Source organism: Lycorma delicatula, chromosome 4 (assembly GCF_047948215.1).
Source record: "Lycorma delicatula isolate Av1 chromosome 4, ASM4794821v1, whole genome shotgun sequence".
Classification (NCBI taxonomy): Eukaryota; Metazoa; Arthropoda; class Insecta; order Hemiptera; family Fulgoridae; genus Lycorma; species Lycorma delicatula.
Window position 1 is genome coordinate 92,637,680 of NC_134458.1, and position 23,584 is coordinate 92,661,263.

General features: G+C 32.8%; 1 protein-coding gene across 7 annotated transcripts in view; it reads right to left on the bottom strand.

The window, feature by feature from the left end:
• LOC142323647 (uncharacterized) overlaps positions 1–23,584 on the bottom strand; it is a 242,657-nt gene that overhangs the window by 193,491 nt on the left and 25,582 nt on the right. The gene's annotated exons all lie outside the window — the stretch shown is intronic.

Consider the following 23,584-nt stretch of genomic DNA (forward strand, 5'->3'; position numbering starts at 1 on the left):
TTAAAAAATAACCATCAAACAACAGATCGATTTAAACGGAATATCGAAGTCGAAGTAAACGTTATCAGCGGTGTATTCGTTAAAAAAAAGTAGCTGCCAACATGAAGAAATGTGTTGATACCTATATAGTTGCAAACGAATTTCGTTACACAAAATTCCATACGATTCCGGAGAATAAACTCCCGGATTTAACTTTCTTCCGAACGGGATTGTTAATTTCGTTGAGATCTAGAATAGCTAGTCCTTTCACACCACCCGTAATCCTTATTCAACATTTTGTTTTACGGGTGGGTCTAGGTCAAGAGGATGGCAGGACTCGTAGAAACACTGCATCCTTGGTATGATTTGTAGGGTAGGACCAACAAATAAAAACTTTACATTTTGTTTCCTGTTCGGATTCTACTGGATGTCTCTAGTGTTTATCGCAGAAAGTCTAATCCTCCAAAAACACAAAAAAATAATACATTTTTATGGATCTTACTAAGTGTACCTGTTAATAAAAATATAACCTACAAAATAAAAATAAAAAACATATCAAGAAAGTAGAAAAAAATTGTACGGCTTTTTGACGCACTGGCTCAAAATTCAAATTTCAAACTTCAAAACCGTTCTTATCAGGATTATCATTGTAATTATAGATACTTAATCTTCATTAGATGAACACTTCCGGTCGATAATCTGAGATACGTTCACATACTCTTTGTAGATTATCCGAATCACCCGAGAACTACTTTCATTTTGAAAATTATTCACACGTTCAACAAATTTTTGGTGGAGATATGATTATTATGAAAGCCGTTTACCTACAGTTACTGACAGTGACCGAAAACAATTCATAATTGTTTCATGTTATTCAAAACATTAATGTAAAACGTACTTGAAAATATAATGATTTCGATAGTCGAATGCTATTGTTTAATACTTTATAACAGTTTAAATCGTGATCCAATTTTTTCCCCCGACGATATTTATTCTTCAAAGTTTACCTCTGAAAAACTTACCGATGTATTATATGTTTATACCTTTTAAAATTAGCGATGAAAACACAAATACTGATTCGGCAAATTTCCAATCAGGAACACTTATTCCAAGGATATTACTGATATAAATTTTACCGAAAAAAGTTATTGTTGAACACATAAATCTCAAACAAGTAGTACCAAATACCGTACGACAGTTTAACAAACATATACGTTGTAAATGTCTGTCAAATTTTTTTTAACATTCTGTGACAAATACTCTCCCTCTCACACACTCTCTCCCTCTTTATATATATATATATAAATAAAATGTTAAAAATGTCTGTAATTGCATCCATACTAGCATCTGCATAAGATTATACTGATAAACATAATTTTTGTTTCCTAACATGCGATACATGATTTTAATCTGTTTTTTGATGCTGAAAACGAATATGAACTCAGAATCTTTCTATCACCCACCATTTTTGAAAAATTTTAATTAAAGGATTTTCTTCATTTTTCAACGTATAGTTAGGATTTTAAACTCTTATGTTGTATTTTGTTAGTTCATTTTTTATTGTTAACTTTGTTAACGAAATTTGTAAGCGATAAATAAAAAATACTAGGCAAAGAATTAAATCATATTATGACATCATATGAAAGGTACACTGAAGGCTTTGCCATTCGGATTCGGTGTACCTATGGTTTGGCGTGAGCCAAAGGATCATGGAACCGATTGTTACTTTTGTTTAACAAGCGTGTCTGGAATCTCTAAAAAAATCTAAACATACTGTAAATATCCTTTATTGCACTCTGCAATCAGGCCTGTACCTCACAGTGAAATTATTCCAGTTTCTGAGCCACCTGTGAATGTACGTTTCGAAAGCAGCGATGAAGAATCGGACAGTACTGAAGACAGCAATGGTTTTGATTTTGAATTATCTTCCGATAAGCCACATCTTATATCACAAGGTAAATTAAATGACCAGGTTAGGGATTTAAATTTTAAAAAATCAAGCTGAACTGTTAGGACCAAGACTGCAAGGTTGGAATTTACTTCAAAAAAATACAAAACTTTCGGGCTTTTGAAGCCAACAAAAAGAACTTTCTCAGTGCTTTACTGATAAAAATAATTTGGTTTATGGCACTGATATTGATGAGGTTATTTTGCACTTACGACTAGTTCGTAAACCTGAGGACTGGCGCCTTTTCATAGATTTGTCCAAGTATAGTTTACAAGTGGTTCTGCTACATAACGGTAGCAAACATCCTTCGACACTAATCCGCTTATGGTATTAATTTGAAAGAGACATATGATGTGATGAAAGACGTTCTTGAAAAAATAAATTATAAAAAACACAGTTGGAACATATGTGGTGATTTGAAAATTAAAGCTATTTTCTTAGGCATGCAGTTAGGCTACACTAAGTAGATGTGTTTCCTTTTCGAATGAAACAACCGAGCTAGGGATAAACGTTATGTTACCAAAGAGTGGAAGAAACGAGACAACTTAACTCCAAATGGGAAAAATATTGTTCATGAGCCCTTAGTTGAACCCAAAAAAAATATTTTTACCCCTCTCCATATCAAGCTAAGACAAATGAAAAATTTTGTAAGGCAATAAAAAGGATAGTCCCGGATTTTTGTACATCAGGCAGAAATTTCCGAATGGAAGTGAAGGGAAAATTAAAGAAGTAATATTTTTTAGTCCTCAAATAAGAGAGTTCGTCAAAGATGATGTATTTAACTCGATGTTAAACAATGAATGCAGCTTGGGTTCCATTTAAAGACGTTTCAAAAGTTTTCTCGGCAAATAAAAATCCGATGATTACCACGACATTGTTAATCAACTTCTTACATCATACAGAGTTATGGGAAATAATACGTCTCTGAAAATACATTTCCTCTACTCACATCTGGATTTTTTCCCGGACAATCTCGGAGACGTAGTGACGAATACGGTGAACGTTTCCACCAAGACATCTTGGTAATGGAAAGCCGCTATTAAGGGAAATTGAGTACTAACTTGCTTACCGATTACTGTTGGACATAATTCGAGATGTGCCTGAGGCTATTTATAAAAAAAAAGCATTAGCGAAATCATACTAACACAGGTATGGCTATGCAAAATTATAAATTTTACAGATTTTAACTATATTTTCACTTTTTTCATTTTCATTTTTTTTGAAGCGTAATTTATTCAGAAAAATTGTATTTACAGATCTGTAATGTGCACAAAAAAGCAATTCAAGAAATGGTATCACAATTTGAGACACATTAAATTTTTTTTGTCTATCAGTGATATTAACGTTTTTCCTGTTACGAATTATCGTTTAAAAACAACTACACAAACAAAAATTATAGGGATTGATAAAACGGCCCGTTTCGTTATCTTCTAACAGTAAGTTCATTACAACGCGATACGGATATATCACGGACATGGGCGCACCTTTAGGGGACCTCCATCCTACGTTAGATGAATCCTTAAAATTGAAATAAAACATAACTTCCTTATAAAATTAGATTATAAATAATTAGATTATAAATGTACAAAACGTTCGCAAAATTGTGAAATGGGATTCCGACAATCCAAAAATAAGATTTTTATTTTCATTCTTCGCATGTATTTTAATGAAAAATAAATTCTCGAATTAATTTTTATCGCGGAAAAAATAAATAAGAAATTAAAAAAAAAAATTGTTTTCTTCAAGACTAAATAAAAGGTTCTTTGCTTTCGAAGGACAACTAATTATATATCAACTTATCTTTTAATTTCTGAATATAAATTAAATATAGAATCGATTCAATTTTTTTTTTTTTTACATTTACTCAAAATTATTTAACCACGTACTGATGAATTAATATCTAATTTTAATTCATTAAAAAAAAAATAATAATAAAGAGAATTTGTAATTTACAGCCTTTTAGAACTAACGCGACACAAGAATCCAGCTGTACATTACGTACATTTTATGTTGATCTACAGCCAACTCTGCTTTTACAAATAATAAAATGAACATCCGAGAATAACAATGTTTTGACATATTTGCTCATAGAGATGATGAAAACGACTCAATTTCTGCAAGACTTGTAAATATTAGCCGGTTAAATAACAAAAATAAACATCTTTAAAACCGTTGTGCTTTAAATTCAATTATAACAACCGATGCTTTATTCGGATTCTAGACTGTGCGTTTTCAAATCGTTAAATTATTTGTACGATCCGTCTTCTTCAAAATTATTAAAAGAATATATTTAATGAAAAAGAAAAAAAAACTGTTCGATTTGAATAAACAAAACCGTAATGAAAATTACTAATTTTAACGATAAGCTTAAAAATAAATTTACAGCTAATTGTATGCAGTAATGTATATTTCGACAGCATCCCCGGTCGCTATACGTGCGTGTAGAACTTAAAAGAATGGAAATAATTTGTTAGTAATTCTGTGCTGGTTGTTGCTCTCTGAGTTTTCATTATTCATAACTAACCAGATAAAATAAATTAATTTGGATGAATAACAACTTTTCAGTCGTTAAATATGTAAAACAGTAGTCATCCCCTTTAATTTTATTATTAAACTAAGTTGTTTTTCCGTATATTTTGATGATAATAATACATATTGATGTTTCATAGACGATAACATTAAATTCAGTAAAAGAAGTTTTAGGTTAATTATTTATACTTTTTTTTTAATTACGATTTACTTAGTAGAGATCGGTGAGGTTTGTTTAACAGTTAAACGTTCCTAGGATCATAAGAAAGCTACAATCTCGTAACTATCGATTCAGTAGATTTCGTGGTTATCGGGAACAAACGAAAAAGACCTCTCTTTATAATAGTAGTGAGATAATAAAATTGTAAGTAATGATTTCAAGTTGTGAAACGTGGATTTTGAAAAATAGCATTCAAACTGCTGAAACGAGATTCTTGGGATCTGAATCGAATATACGCGCTATGATGTCATTAAAGAAACGGCGGAGAAGGAATATTATAAAAAAGAAAAACCCTACGGAAAAGCAGTCAGAGCGTACAAATCGGAATCCTGATGATTACAAAAAATGGCTCTTCATAATGAGAGACCAAAAGAGTGTAGAGATGTAAATCGGCCCAATGGAAAATTCCGACAAAATTGAACTGTAGGGATACAATTAATAAACAAAGATATTTTATATTTTTAAGCCGAAACAGATTTATTATGCCTATTTCTGATTGATCTGCGGATGATTATGTATCCTTTAGACAAAAAATAAAAAAAACTACGACTTACATATATAAACAATTCTACGGCTTACCGATGCAGCCTAAACTAAATCAAACGGCTAATGATAGGATCCATCCCAGCCCCCTTAGGGGAAGACAACAGCCTTGTGACAATTCCGGTCACCAAACCACTCCCACCCCTCGTCATTCATAGCAATGATAGACTTTAACGGAGGTCGTCTCTTGACCCTCTAACTGATTATATATCACAGTCACCAGCCAAGCTTCAGTTGGGATGCCACCGATGTAAATGCCTCGGTAGACATTTACATCAGTAGTGAGTTTTGACTCGGCCTTCGCTTTTGCTGTAGGCTTCTTTCGGACATCTTTGTCCTACATTGTTGCCCTCTGAACTAGCTAACCGAGTTCGCGGAAGCACGAACCTCGCGCCTAGTTCAATACTTTAAACAAGTTGTGAGTGATTATAAATGTCTCGTTAAACCGCTCTATTTCAGTAAATAATGCACATCACAAGACATGTTTTTCGCAACAACGAAATTTAGATCTAGTTCCCTTAGCGATATTAATGATCAATTCTAAGCCTTTAAACTTAAATTGCAGCTACGGACTCCGGTCTGGTCTACCAGGGAGAAGAGGACACACCTCTTACTCTCACTCAGCTCCACCGCAGGGTCCAACGGTAGGACCCAGAAAGATAAGACCAAACATCAGATAGTATACGTAAAAACAATTATTAAAAATCTAGAGATCTTAAATAATAAAAGAATAAGGTAAGCCGTGTTCTAATTAACTAAAATTACTAAAAAAATATACAGTAAAAAACAGCAACTATTTAAAATCAGTATGACGCCTACGGCCACGTACAGTCAACAGTTAAATACAATAGTACACAGTGAGTCAAAAGATACGCAACCCAATAAAAATTATTCTTAAAAAATCTTTATTAACATAATATACTCCACTGTATTTTGTAGGTAAACAAAAAGAATTTTTTTTTTTTCACAATAGATGCTGCAAATAATCTCCATCTGCCGCTACACATGCCTCAACACATTTCGTCATGATGCTGTGCTCGAGTCGGTTGATTGTGTGAGGGTTGTTCTTAAGCATTATCCTTCAGATGTCCTCGAAGAAAAATGTCGGGGCGAGTTAAATCTGGCGATCTAGGCGGCCACAGTCTACGAGAAATGTGTTCCCCGAAGAACTCACGCAACATTATCATAGTGCTATTCGCTGTGTGCGCCGTTGCACAGTTTTGCTGCAGCCACCAGTCTCGTTCATCAGCCTTTAACAGTGCTACGAATCGCATTACGATGTCCCGGTAATGTTCAGCTGTTATGGTTTCCGTGAAAAATATTGAGGCTACAATTCTTTTCGCGATCGAAATCGCACACCAAACTCCAACCTTCTGTAAATGTGACTGGGTCTCATGGAAAATGTGAGAGTTTTCTGAACTCCAGTATCTGTAGTTCTAACTGTTTATGTAGCCGTGCTTCATCAGAGTAGGAAACATCAGACTAGAAAACATATCGACTCCAAAATTTTACTGACAAACTGCTCCATGTACACAGGTCTCTGTACAAAATTTCATCAAAATCGTTTTATCTAGTTAAAATTTATTAAGCTTCAAACACGCCAACACACGCACGTATGAACACTACTCTCACATTTTGGTTTTTGGAGGTTCCTGGGGTCATGAAACGTCGAGAAAAATTCATATCCCATTTTTTGACTGATTATCATACTTTCCTTCTCGCATTGTAGCTTAGGTCTAGAGCTACGACACCAGTTAGGTAAAAGTAATGAATTAGTTTTATTAACTTATGTAACCGAGCGATGTCATGTTAATCTTCATTCTGCATATGCGATCGCTCAGATCGCTCCGTTAAAATGAAAAGAAAAACAAATACAAATGTATAAGTCGGACTTGGGTAAAGCGAATTTGAACAAGTAAAATTTCAGTTGAAAAAATAAGCAATTTGATTCACTGGCCTACGCAAATATTCATATTATTTGATTTGAAGATTTGCTCGTTTTTCTCAGTATACTCTTCATTTAACATTTTAACAAAAAGCGGGGCTATACGGTAAAGGACCCAACTATTGTTTGTCAAGATTAGATTTGAATCGTAAACTTTCAAGAAGCGTCTTAGAATCAGTTTTGCCAATAAATTTACCCTGCATCGTATACAGTGTTTTTTTGTCATAACCTTTCTTGGATATTTACAATTAGGGTCTTGCTCGTCATTCGTTTCATCAAAAATATAAGTATACTTGTTTTAATTCCGGTATCACAGCAATAGTAATTAATAATACATTCATTCTGTACTTATTGAAAGTATTTATAATTATTTTAATTTTGCAATGTACTTTTTTCCTACCCTACTAAACGGCATTTGTATGTGCGTGTGTGTGTGCGCGCGCGCGTCCCCCTTAGCTTAGCACGGAATGTACTGATCACTAGCGGAAAATCTCGTTTCGTTAGTACATACCTCGTGGTGGTCAGGTGTATACTTGTTATATTATGTATATATATATATATATATATATATATATATATATATATATCGAAGTTTTGGGAAAATTTAGTACTTTTAACCGAATCCAAATTTTCGGACGAAAATCGCAAATATCTCGAAAACAGTCGGTCCTAGGGCTCTGAAAGAGCTCTAGGATCTAAATGTCACTTCCTGTGACGCTAATGTTCGATAACTTCATACGGTGGCTCCGATCCCTAAATCCTGCAACCGTGGATTTACTGACCCGCTATCGTGGAATGTCGCCTCGTTTAAAAACATGACATTTTTCAGGTAGTTGACTTTCATCAATGTTGTTAAGCATTAAAGTTGCACACTCGAATCTTTTCACTTTGTTGTCAGGTTTTATTTCATGTAAAAGCTGTATCTTGTAAGCACGTAGTCTAACCCTCTTACGCACCACTTTGTACACTGTAGATTTAGGTATTCCTAACTGTCAACTGCTAATGACGTTTTAGGGCTACGCGTACAAGATAATCGAATCCGTTCTACATTCTGTTCAGATACGGACGGCCTGCCTATTTCCTTAAACTGCTTAAACCGCTGGAGTATTGTTTTATTCGTAGGCGCGACAACGCGCTATTCACACGCTGAATTGTAATAACCAATCTTGTTTCGATAAACAGAATCGCGCGCCGAGCTTTCTGCTGCTGTGTCGTCAAGACAGAGAGTGAGACTGCCGACCGGTCACACAGTGGTGCCAACCGCGACGAATATTTGCGATGAAAAATTTAATAATACAACGAACATAATTATAAAAACCGGATACCTTTAACCGATTCCATAATTTTATTACGATTTTTTGCAACCAAGATATCATAATATATGTATATATATAACCCTGTGTGTGCGTGTGTGTCTGCGTGCGCGCGCACACACACACACATTAGTTAATACAATAAAAGTTATATACAGATCAGCGATATTGCAACAGATCAAAAGCAAAAATAAATGTATATTTCATATAAATAAGTGTGATTTTGTATTAAATCTATTGTAGATGAATAAAATTACTATTTTCCCGACAATACAGAATTAGAAGAAATTAATCTAAAAATATTATCGACTTTAAAAGATTTTTACAGAATAATGATGTACAATAATGAATATTTGTGTCTGTTTACTTTCAAGTTATATTCATAGTTTATTTTGGCCGACTTCATAGAGAATTCATTTCTTAACCGTAATAACTTAAGACTCCCTAATTTAATAACACTTCTTAACTAAACTTCTTAATTAAATAAATGAATCTAATCGATGACAAATATAGGATTTAAATTTTAAATAAAATTTGAAGAATCCACCCGTCCTTGTCTTCGTAAATAAAAAATGTTATCAACGCATTAATATATTTGACGTTATGAACGATAAAAATATGTTAAACTTTTGCGGGGAAATGACGGATCGTCGATACACGTTGAAGAATAAAGATTTTAGAAACAAGTCATTCATCGTTTTTGTATATGTATAATCGCACACTATCAGTGACAGAGGCCTATTTATGAATTTATTTGAGCAGGCAACGCCTTCTCTCGCCTGCGTGCACCACATTTATTGTAGATTAAATACAAGAACACTTTCTCTCGTATTATTCAAAGTAGAACGCTAAAAATTTTGTCGGGAGGCGGTCTACAGTATTATTTATTCTACCGGCATCGGCTGTAGTAATAGAAACAAAATACTACCACCGTTTTTTTCCAAGCACAGCATTGTCAACAAATCATTAAAAAAAAAATAAGTTTGACATCATAACACATGTCGATTCCTTGAAATTTAACAGGCAATTTTTTTTTAGTACGACTAACTATTCGTTACGTTTCCTTTTAACATTTAATCCCAAGTAATATCCCAATAATGTTTCGTTTTTAAGGTATCATAACTGTTATAAACGATCTATTACAAACAAAATGACTCTACTGAAAACGGTATACCGTTATGGAAAATAACATGGATTCCATCCCCCGCTTATTAAGTAAAGAGTCAAGTAGTTCCCAGCTGTGTTTTTCACTCGGCGAAATACATTGTCTCATATCAGAAAGCCTAGTTCACCAAAACGCAATCCTACAAGTGACACTTTCATCACCGAAACCGACTATATAGTAAACATCATTCCTCTTACACAAAACAACTCTTGATTAACGTATCTAGTATCAAAGAAGCATTTAAATGCATTACAACCGTTAGAAATAACGATAAAGACAGAGTAAAGCATCAAATTAGTTAACTTATTTCTGTCGTAAAATAATGTATTAAATAAAACGCCTAAACTCAGAAGTTAGGAGAATAATAAGAAGTATAGTCTCTTTAAACGATAACCTACATTTTTCGGAAATTTATTAAAACAACTGAGGAGTTAAGGAAAGTAGACAGAATATAAAATAGTTTTGGAAAAAGTATTATTTTATACGTAATACAGTCAATTGTTACGTAAACTACCATCAGAGGTAAACGGAAAAAATCTGTTTTCAGTACTACCTAGATTACAAGCGTATTAAAATTGTATCCGACCGCAAAAAGAAAATATTGTACAAATAATTTTTATCGATAAAAAACAAGCAATAATGCGACCAAATTTCTACAATACGAAAAATCTTATTACAACTGTACAAAAACGGAAAAGTTGCAAACGAAAAAAATAACACTGTTTTCGCGTAAATTAACCGTAAAAAAACTATCTAAAAAGTTTGAAATTAATGGAAAACCCTTTAAATATCTTAAAATCAGATGACCCGGATTTCGATCGCAATATGGCAATTAATCAGAGCGGTACCGCGCGATACTGCATCTACAAGGAAATTTACTACGAAAAGGACACTAGAATACAGAAGAACGCTACCCACAACCCACAAAATTGCAATTTTAACAGAATTTATTGTAGTACTTAATGTAAAAAAAATTTTAAACTTCGTTTAATTAAATCAGTTTTTGTTCATTTTTAAGGTAAAATAAATACTTTTTTCATATATTGTACTGTATATGTACGGATGTACTGCCTAATAAATATAAAAAATTTGTTAAAAATAAAAAAGGGGTTAATTGAAATGCGAAAAAAGATAAATAACACAACGCAGAATATCATAATAATCATCTCTTGATAAAGGTTATAGATATTTTGATATCCACCTATACAATCTTATGAAGGAATTCTGAAACGTATACGAGTATACAAAAAGTACGGGACAGTCAAGTATACAAAAAAAATTCGATTTACGATCGGTTTGCTTCGAATTCTGCAATACAGCGGGGGTGTCTTTAATAAATAAACAAAACGTTTTATCGTTAAAAAAAATGTTATTTCGATTAAATCCCGTGTAGCGTTTGGATTCATAAAATATGCGAATAAATAAAATACTTTTTTTTATCGGTAAGAAATAATATATTATACAGATGACGTCAAGGACGGGTGGATGTAGTACTCAACGGATAAAAAAATGGACTTCCCGGCCTAGCATTTGCCTGGATGGATCAAGCGGAGACCGCGGAAAAAAATCTTAATCAGAGCAGCATTACAAAATGCATAATTAATAACAGAACAGGTGTGTGATTAAAGTGCTTATTAATATTTAAAAATAATCAATTTTATGTGAGAAGATACTAAATAAATAAATAATTCACAAGGAGTTAATGAAACTTTTTCATCGCATTTATGTACACGGATAAAGCGAGATGCAAGAAATTAATATTAACTTATTTACCGGTACAATTTAAAATATTATTTAAAAACTCATCGACATGGTACTGACTTTTTTTTTTGTAAAAAGAATATGTTTTAATTTTATTTTACATACATCATTAGGAAAATCTTTTAAGTGGGTCGATAACCTATTAAAAACGGTAACGGGAACATAATAAGGCCTTTTCGTAAGCCGAAGTATTACGTCAAGTTACGCAAAATTAGTTCCGCAGTCTGACTCGGTAGAAAAGGCTGCTATTTATTTATTTTTTATTATTATTTTTTTAAAGAATAAGTTAATTATTATCTGAAACAAAAGATGCGCATTTATAAACGTAATACAAATTAAAATTTTTACTCGACTAAAATGTCGGTCAACATGATACATATTTATGAACGCTAAAAAATGAACAGCCCAAACTTTTTATTTTAACTTCACTCGATCCATCTCATATAAATATACTATGTATCAACACGATAAATATAAAAATAAAATTAAGAATAACTACATACGTAATAAACTTAGAAAAATATTAAAGTATTTTAACATCATTCATTTTATTTTTTATGAGAATATCAAAATCCGACAATGAATCTTCGTAATCTGATGATTCTACAACATAAGAACAATTCAGAAAAAATCCTTAAAATGAAGAACTTATAATAAAAAAAAGAGTACAATTATCAGGACATACAGGACACACGACAAACAATAATTTCGGATTTACTCGAATTAAACAATGCTGAAAGAAAATTTTCTTTGTACGGGTGGCAAGATTGCTTATTCGCATAAAATTTATTTACTTCTTTTTATTATTATTAGTAGAATATAAAACTAAAAAACGTGCGTAAAAAGTATTTTATAGATCTTCTATAAATATTAAAATCCTTATAAAGTCCTTCGATTTAGTATCTAATATTAATGAACTGTCCAAGGCCCAGCAATAGCATTTTAAGAAAGAGAAAGCAAAAAAATTATTCCTTAAGTAACACTATAAATAATAAATTAATGATTAATAAAAATTAGATTAAAACCACTGAACAATAATAAAAATCAGTATGAACGCTAATTATTAGATAATAGAGACGATTTAATCGGAATGTCTTCGTTTTCAAAAGCTACCGTCATAAAAATTGTCAATTTTAAGTACTAAAACTGCTAAAGCTTCCAAATCATGACTTCATACTAAACTAAGTGTTATTAGTTTTTAAAGTAATCTAGTTTTTTTTAAATATATTTGTGCAAAGTGTTTAAATAGAAAGGTAAGATACAAATAAATTTGAAAAATCCAAACAGAATAATATTCTAATTTAATACAAAATTAATTATGACCATCAAAACTGTAAAATTGTACGGAAAAAACTGAGCTGAACTGAATTGTTGAATCGTGTATATATAATAGTAATAACAGTTTGCACGTAATATGATAAGTGTTAAAACTTAAACTATAATTTGAATTTGGCGTCAAATAAAAGAAGACCAAGTCGGTAACACTGTTGAGAGGTAAAAGAAGCAATAACCGATTCCAATCGTTTGACAACCGGCTGTTACAAACTAATTGGTTACAAATAAAAAATGAATAAAAGTGCAATACCTTAACTACAAAATGCAGTATTTATTTTTCAATATAACCTCCGTTTACACTGACACACTTTTCCCAACGTGTGACAAGTTTTTGCATTCCGTCACTGAAAAATTCTGGCGGTCTTTCTCGGATCCAAGTGGCCACAGCTTCCTTCACCTCGTCGTTGGTGGTGTAATGATTACCTTTGAGATCCCTCTTGAAATGAGGGAAGAAATGGAAATCGCACAGTCAAATCCGGCAAGTATGGCGGATGCGAAATAGGTTCAAACTTCAGGTTGCGGAGAGCCATCAGAGAGTTTGCGCGGTACCCGTCGTGCACAGATTTTACAGTAACCCAATTACTCGATAATACGGCCTACTCGTTCTTTAGATGTGCCTAACTGAATAGCGATGCGTTGCTGGGTGATTCATCGATCACTTTGAAGCAAATCGTCCACCTCCTTTCAATATTTCTCGTCAGTCACAGAAACTGGTCATCCGCTGCGAGGTGCGTCCTCAATTATCGCTTTATCAGCTTCACATTCGCGAAATTTCAACGCCCATCTATTCACGTTTCACTACCGTAAACCGCTTTTAAACGACGAAAAATGCTCGCAGGATTCACAATTGCTGCTGTTAAAAATTCCATCACTGTGCGCTGTTTTAACCGTGTTGATATATTGGCCGTACTCGACTTCATTTTAACTGCTACTGAAAACAAAACCGGTAACGGATTTCAACGCATTATCGCAGGTTTGTAGAGGGGGATTTTAGCTATCATGTGCTGCTACTTCCAACTCGATAGTACCTTTTGTCTCCGTGCAGCACCTTTTGTCTCCGTGCACTAGCGTGCTGCACGCTAGAAATTTATCAGCCGACCTTTCGTATTATAGCAATCACTTTTAAGTGTTATTCTAGCAGTTTATAAAACAAGATAGATAAACTATATATATATATATATATATATAGCCTAAGTCAGAAAATATGAAATATATTTTATATGCTCAAGACTAAAAATAAATAATATCCGTAACGTTTCATTACTAAAGATCTGTAAACAGTTTAATTATTCTGCATTAAACTTTCCAAAGCAATTACTACAGGTGACGACCGAGGACCGAATGAATTGATAAAGTATTCATACATCGGTGACTCTCAATCGCGTTTTCACAACAGAGACCTACTTTTCATAGACAGAACGGTAACGGTCCGTTGACCTATCTAATTTTCTCGACTTCAAATTTTTGTTACCACTAAATTTAATGATCCTTTGCATTTTTAAAAGAGAAAAGCTATTACAATAACATTTTTTCCATCCGTATAATAAGTTTGTGCGAATATATACAGAGTGTATAATCTTAAGAATTTGTATTCTGTGTCTGCCTGCGATGGTTTAAAAACAGACTGGAGAAACAAGAATTTTATGAAATATGTTTTATTTGAAAAACTAGGATGACGAAACACACCTTAAGATAACAATGGATGTGTAATTTGTTATTGAAACATAATACAAATATAAAAAATCAGCAAACCGGCAGAAACGGTAAGATACCGAGCCAGCATATTTATGATTGATTTAATAAATACAGTTAAGATAATTATACCACACTGGTTACGGCTTTGACACAGAAAAAAAAGAGTATTTTATTAATATAAATTACATTTAATTGCAATATAATATTTATAATAAACAGATAGTAATTAATCACAATTTTTAAGAATAATGAAAATTTAAATATATACACATAATTACGTATTAATATTATACAGAGTTATCATAAAATAATGGTGCGGTTTTGAACATGGTTTAAATTAAAACAGAATTACTTACAGTTTATGTTTTTTATTTTTCAAATTTGTCGTCTCAAACATTTTTTTACATAATTAATAAATTTCAATATTAAGAATTTGTATTCTGTGTCTGCCTATAAGAACGCTTTAATAGCTGCTTCAAGGTACCGGTGTATTAAGTAGAATTCACGCTGTCTGTCTTCACATAATCACTCACATAGATTTGTAGTTTTGAATCCCAAAATAATCATCAACACATCTTCATCAAATGCTGGAATATAGATTTTGTTTTTGAGAAGGGATGAAGAGATAAATTAATGGAAGTAATCGTGAAGATATATGAATAAGACTTAAAAACAGATTACTGATGCGTATGAAAAAAAAAACGCGAGTCTAAGAAAGATACATTACATGAAATTACAATGAAGCGATGGTTTAAAAACAGACTGGAGAAACAAGAATTTTAGGAAATATGTTTTATTTGAAAAACTAGGATGACGAAACACACCTTAAGATAACAATGGATGTGTAATTTGTTATTGAAACATAATACAAATATAAAAAATCAGCAAACCGGCAGAAACGGTAAGATACCGAGCCAGCATATTTATGATTGATTTAATAAATACAATTAAGATAATTATACCACACTGGTTACGGCTTTAACACAGAAAAAAAGAGTATTTTATTAATATAAATTGCATTTAATTGCAATATAATATTTATAATAAACAGATAGTAATTAATCACAATTTTTAAGAATAATGAAAATTTAAATATATACACATAATTACGTATTAATATTATACAGAGTTATCATAAAATAATGGTGCGGTTTTGAACATGGTTTAAATTAAAACAGAATTACTTACAGTTTATGTTTTTTATTTTTCAAATTTGTCGTCTCAAACATTTTTTTACATAATTAATAAATTTCAATATGTGTGCCCTTAATCGCTCGACAAATGTCCAAACGATATTCAACTTCTCTCCACACATTAGTTAACATTTCTTCGTTAATGGTTGTCATTGCTTCATTAATCCTGTTTTTTAAGCGGTTTAGGTCGCGAATTTTTTGTGTATAAACAACGCTTTTGATGTACCCCCACAAGAAAAAATCGCAAGGTGTCAGGTCTGGACTCCTTGGAGGCCAAAGTATGGGTCCTTGCCGGCCTATTCATCGATCTCCAAATTTTTCGTTCAAAGCGTCCGTGACCGATGCATTGGAGTGCGGGGGAGCACCATCTTGTTGGAAATGAAGTCGATGAATGTTTTCGAATTCATCCAGCTGAGGAAAGCAATAATCGGTTAACATGTCAACATACACAACTCCATTAATTGTTTTTTCAGCAAAGAAGAAAGGTCTTATTACACGATTTTTCATCACACCACACCAGGCATTAACTTTAGGCGAATCGCGTTGTTTCTCAATAATTGCGTGTGGGTTTTCAGAGCCCCATATTCGTGAATTGTGTCTGTTAACACATTCATTCATATGGAATGTAGCTTCGTCTGTAAAAATTATATCGTCTAAAAATGATTCGTTTTCACTTATCTGTCCAAAATTTCAACAGCGAAATTGTAACGTTTTACACCATCATCGGGTTTCAACTCCTGCAGTATCTGGATTTTATAAGCGTGTAATTTCAGTTTTTTATGTAAAACTTTGTGAACTGTTGATTTTGGAATTCCTAATTCGACGCTTCGACGGGGGATGGACTTCCCAGGACTTCTAATTGCCGATTGTCTAATTAGTTCAACCGTTTCGTCTGGTGCACTTGGTCTGCCGGTTGATTTCTGTTTCTTAACTGATTCAGTTTCTTCGAATTGTTTGAACCAACGTGTTATGTTATTTTTATAAAGGTTGGTATTAACCAACGTGTTATGTTGTGGTGGATCTCTTCCGAATTCACGTCGAAACGCACGTTGAACTAAAATTACGGATTTAAATCAGCCATCAATAAAACGTTTGTTTTGTATTTATCCGAGAACATAGTAACTCACTAAACTCACCGCAACAACGATACAAGAACTGACGTTGTGGTTACAACTGCTGATAAACAAACTTTTGGGTAGGAAGTCTTTCAGAGATACCAATATAACATCTAGAAATTTCCCTACAGTCTTCCTATGAATTACTGAAACCGCACCATTCTTTTATGATAACCCTGTACAAAATAAGAAAATAATATAATTACGTAGTACAACGTGTAATGTTTCCCTAAACACAACGAGGCTGCAATTTCTTAATTTCAACCCGTAACATCCGCATAATTTTCTGTAACTATCTTTTAATGCCAAATTTGCTGTTATTACCGATTTGATTTTTTTTGTTTAAATTTTTTTAATAAAAAGTGAAAGATGTACTGTAACAAATGTACACTAATAAATTTTATGGAAAGTTCTGTACGACATTTATTTCTTTAGCCGATCGCATACAACAGTTATAATGTTTGTTTATATCCTCAAAGTTACAAAGAATATAATGAAACTCTGAATTCCAACCGGGAATCGGACTCAGAATCTTGCTACATCAACCGATATCTATAAAAATTAAATACGAGGACCGTCGACTAACTACAAATAAATAAAATATTACAGCTTACCGTTAATAATTTAGAAACAAAACATTTTTATTTATAACATAAGAAAGAATGTACCGGTCGATCTAAAACTATCGATATCACGGGGGCAAATTTACAAACAGTTACCTGTTTTTAAATTTATCTTTCAGGAAAAATGCCCCTACTTGAATGTTCATAATTTAAACATTCTGGAGGTTTTTTGTGCCATCTTCAGATAGGAAACAGAGGTCCCAAACAGTTTAATCGCCGAGTCCCAATAAAGAACTTATTTGATATTCCACCAGCCAGTGAAGATCCCATCACGATTCTCAACCGGATGATGATGACGACGGCTAACATCCAATCACCTTATAAAAGGACAGTATCTAATTAAGAAGTTTACAAGTTTACACAGTTTTATTAATATTCTATCTATCGACGCACGGTGAAGAAGGTTTACTCGTATTTTGTCTTGTAAAACACTTTTGTAGGTCATACTGTGTGATCTTCTAAGGTGAGAAGAAAATCCTATTTTGTTCTGTTTAGGACACGTCAACATACGCATTATAAAACAACTTACAGCAGCGTTCACAGCGATCTAACCGGCACTGGATTGGTAACCGACATATTTTTTTGTACTTAACAGCCAGTAAAATGCTTCAAATTCAAAAAATATACTGTACAATTCAACATATCAACATACACGTGATTAGAGTCTATATCACTGATTCCCAAAGTGGTCCAGGTGGACCCCCAGAGGTCCACGGGAGACTCGACGGGTGTCTACGTTGGCGTGACAAAAAAATGGGGGTTCACAGTTCGTAAGAGGGGATCCACGAAAATTCATCTGGTTTTGATTGTGAAGAACTAAAATATTGGCTTGACTTTGCGTATCAATCTAAGCAGATAATGTTTTGAGAAGCTCCGCGACTGTTACTTGTAAAAACTTGCATATTCCATATTCAGTACAACGAACGTGTCGAGACTTGCAAAGCGCCGCCGCTGCCGTCCGCAACGCTTGTTCAGACGTGCAAAGGGACGAAATACGACTTGTGGTGTGTGTGCTAGCAATTATACCAGAAGTAACTGAAATTCACTGTGTCATCCACAAACACCTAGTAGCGAAAAATCTGAGTAATAGATTGCACCAATCGCTTCAACTTGTAATTAATGCTGTTAATAAGATAAGAAGCAATGCATTGAATACGCGATTATTTGCCTAATTGTGCGATGAAAATGATGAAGACTTCCAACGATTGCTCTTACATACTGAAGTACGCTGGTTGTCGAAAGGTGCATGTTTAACAAGATTTTACTCACTTTTTGAATCAGTTTTAGAGTTTCTAGAAGGTAAAGATTCAGATTTAAAACAAAACCTGATCACTTTGAAAGCTGACATCGCGTATTTGACAGATTTGTTCAAAAAATTTAATGACATTAACTTACAATTACAAGGAGACAGTCTCAATTTAATAAAAACAAAGGGTGTGATTTCAGCTTTTCTAGGAAAATTGAAATTTATAAAGCAAAATATTAGTCGGCGCGTATTTTCCCAGTTTTCAAACTTGTCACAGGTAGAATGCCTTGATGAGGATATTCAGACATACGTTCAACATTTAATTGCCCTGCATGATGACTACAAAAGCAGATTTGAAGATATTCTGACGATGGAAATACCACCACGGATCATAAATCCATTTGATGAAAAGGAAGTGGAGAATGTGATATTACAAGAGGAGCTACTCGAGCTTAGCACTAATGAGGAGCTGAAGGTCAAATTTAAAAGAGGGTATCAAACATTTTGGCTGCAGGCAGAAATACCAGAAAAATATCCTGGACTGTGGGGAATTGCGAGAAAGCTTTTGATAGCGTTTCCCTCGTCATATCTTGTCGAAAATAGTTTTAGTGTCGTTACAAACCTTTTATCAAAAAAAAGGAGCAGATTCAATATCACAGAACGGGGAGATTTGCGCTTATTCCTAACAAAACTGAAGCCAAATATTGATAATTTGCTGTCAATCCATTAAGTACATCCCTCCCATTAAAATTGTAACTATTTTGTGATTGTCATTGTAGAAGTTACATTACGTTATTAAAGTTTAATTTTAATTATATTACGACAATTTTATTATATTACATTGCAATATAACAATAATAATTAATAGCGTAGTGATTACATATTTGAATAAATGCAACACAAAAAATATACTATTTTTCTTTTGCTTTTTACCACTCTGAATGGGAAGTTTTCTAAATAAAATAAGTGAGAATCGATTGCTTTCTTGTGCTGTGAGTAGATGTCAAAAATGTAAAGTTGGATGGAAGCATTTTTTTTGATCGGCCAACTTTACTTTTTTGGCATTCACTCACAGCACAGTCAATCAAAAATTAACCAATCAATTCCCACTTTTTTCGGAAGCTGTTAGTTCGTGGAACTCAGCCGTAACGCAGATTTTCATAGTTAGATCTAACGTTCACATTTTCCGTCGACTGGAAATATGGTAGAAATGTAGCTGCAGGGGGTCCACACCGGAACCAGCAAAATTTTGTAAGTGGTCTATGAGAAAAATAAGTTTGGGAACCTCTGGTCTATATAAAAAATTATTCAACTAATTCACATGATGATTATTCACTACTAACATGATGGATGTTTAATACCGGCCAGAGTTTACTTTAGAGATTTCAGTTTAATATTTCAATGATGGATACTTTATAACTGCATGTAGAATAACCTATGCCTTGGAGGTTGGACAGATGAGACACTACAACACTTCCGCAGACAGGATAGGCTGTGAAACTAAATAAAATGTTTTCAAGTTTTTAATCGATTATTTCTTTATACAAAATGAAGAATGTTTTACATTTTTATTATCATTAACATTGTCTTCATCTACCCTATTTATATGTTAATTTTAATATATAATTCTCATATTTTTAAGAATAACATATCGTTATATGAAATAAAGAACTGGATCGGTTTAGATAAAAAATAATTTCTAAACGTCGTCGTACTTTTAACTACTTATTTTGTATAACAAAATCGATTATACTTTAACTGTCTTTTTAATTTGTTAAGAATTCTTTATATTTAAAATGAGTACAACAAACACAGACAATTTATGTACTGTTAAAAATGAATTTTTGAAAACTGTACATATTACATAAGTTGGAGTTATTGTTTCAGTACTTGCTAAAAATACAAAGGCTAGCATAGTTTTTTTAGGACCATTACGGAATTTCAGAAAAAAGGAAAGAATCCCACACTAGAAAAATTAAGTGCGAGTGATAAAGTAGATAACTTTAAAATACTGCTAATAGGTTAAAAAAACAACAACAAAACAAACCTATTTTAACAACAGAAATTAAATTTCTACCGTCGATAACATTTTGCAAATTGTAAATGAGGATAGACTTAAATATTTCCCGTGCTGCTTTTCACAGACCGTTATCGAAATAAAAATCCAAGTTTATTATGAGCGTAACAAAGTGTTTTAATAATAAAAAAAAAATGACATAGCATTACGATGTCATAAATATATCAACAAAATTGAAAGGTCCGAAACAAAAATTAGAAAATATATGTTACCTTGATAACACAAACACAGAGCTTACCAAGAAAAAAGTACGAATTGATATGGAGATGACAACACAAAAGGAACCCTTTATACTGGAATCATCAACCGGTCTAAATAAAAAAACACTTTAGTAAAGGGAAAACATAACCCTTACAGAAAAAGATATAGTATCCCTCCTAGCAGGATGATCGTAGGTTTTTAGTTAAATCCTAATGTAGAGTATCAGAAGGAAATTATAACAAGGAAAAAGGGTCTTTATGATGATAATCATAAAGACTTGATGAAAACTATTTTTAGTCAATTTTGAAAGCACGGCAATAAAACATCTAGATCCAGACGGTAGATACGGCATTGAAACGCGTATCCCTGGAGAGTTAAGAAGCATTCCCATCATTATACTATATACTAAGAGTTGTAATAAAACTAGTCTGTCGTAGACCTGACTGTATCTGCTGAAGCAAACTTGACTGCAGGGCGGTTCGCTGAGATAACTGACCGGGGACCCCCTGAGTTCGTGGGAAAACAAAAGACCGAGACTCGGATGGATCCCTCCCTTGGAGAGAGGGTACAGTTAGAGGCAATGGCGACATAAAAGACCGAGTCCCGGCCTACCGGGTGAGCGACTTACTTAGGGTACGGTAACGCCGGATCCAGCGGAGTCCCGGGAGGTTGAGGCGTGGCAACCACTGAGGATGCGCAAAGCACAACGCTGGTCCATCCTCACTGGCAAGGGGAAAAAAAGAAAAAAAAAAGGATTGACAGTATACCGAATCATCGGTAAAGAATTACGAAGGGATGGCTATAACCATTAACAGAGTGCTTAATGGTTCCGTTCTTTTCATGAAATTTTATAAGACGTAATGTAATAATGACTTAATACATTAATGGTTTTCATCGGAAACAGAGTGGAAAGACTTAATGCCCAGGGCAATTAGGAACTGTTAACAGAATAATCAATCGGATAGATACAAAGATATGCTACATTTATCCATGCACTTAATACTTACGCCTCGTTAAATACAATATATTCTCCAGGTGAAATCTAGTCCACTTTACAGCATTTTATTCAGTATAGCAAAGGCTATAATGCAATCTATAAACGATATCATGCAAAATACTAAGGATAATATCAATATGCAGATGATTAAAGCTAAAGCACTAAGTTCAAACTGGTTCAACACACAGCCGGTATGGAAGCGCTCAATAGGCTTCGTTTACTAACTACAGAAGAATACGACCGTGTGCCAAAGACATCAAATCGTCGTAGTTGAATACGAGGAGGCTGATGCATTTGCTAAATAAAATAATAAATTCCCATATATTAGCCCACAAATTGTTATATATTTTTTAGCATTAATTTGATGTAATCAGATCCGAAATCATTCATATAAGTCTAGAATTAGTACTCAAAATTTTGTATAGCACCGTACAAAGTCCAGAGGAAAAAGCTAATTTATAAACATAATAGGCCTCGTTTGGGCTCAGATAAAGTCGGCCTGAGGATGCTTAAGGAAAGTCTTGTTTTGTATCATCACTATATACGGACCATTTTGGAAACACTTAGTGCTGTGTGTTTACCACCATAGGGTGACATCTTAGAATTTTTCAGTTTCCAGATATTTAAAAATTTAAAGTGAGATTATCGAGTGAAAGCATTTTTCCACATCTTTTGAGCTTGTATTTGAGAATTATTGACTGGATAGACAAGGTAAATTTAGTGGAAGAGCAATAAGTCTTAAGACTGAAATGCTCCCGTGATTCATTTCTATTCTCATCGACGTTAAATAAATATAACGGTAACATATTACTATGAAAATAAAAGTTTCAAAAATGAAATAACGATCTTCTAAAACAAATATTTAACTCTACAATACTGAAAAATTGAAATGTTAATTATATTTGTTCAAACTGACCTAAATCAACCGAAAACATTTTGATAAAAGAAAAACTATTAAATAAAACCGCATCAAATAAAAGAAAAAAACAGCGAGACTAGAAATAAAAATTATTTCTAAAATACTAAAATTATTAAAATACTTTACAAACTAAAATTTTAGACAAATTTAGGTAAAATTGTTGGAAAATATTACTTTACATTAAGGTTTAAAAATGAGAAAATAAAAGTGAATAAACAAAATAATATTCAAATGTAAAAACAAAACAAAAAATTATTTTAATAGTTACGTACATACAAAGTAATTTTATAGTAATATTGGTTATATAACTTGATTTTAACCAGCCTTTTATAAAAAAAAACAACAATCTGTCCTGATCACAATAAAAACAAGAGACTACTCCGAGGGTTTATGGTAGAAATATTTAGCTTCCGATTGTGGTAAATGATCGACAAGATATTATGATATATGACACAGTTTGTAAATAGATGCGTAACATTACTAACAGTTATACATAAGTAAAACGCTGATACGGTGCAATCAGTGCTGCATGAGAAGCACTTGATTAATCTACGACAAATACAATTAATCAGACATCATTCACGGAATGACTACGATGATGGTACCTGGTCGATAGACTAATGTACGATTTTTAGTTTGCAATTAATTGGGTAAAAAACACAAAAAAAATATAGTATCTATAAATGCATAAAGTTCCTTGATAATAAATAAATCCAACTATAAACAGACATGGCAGTCTCGTATAAATGTATTAGCAAAAAATTCGCCTACTGAATTTGT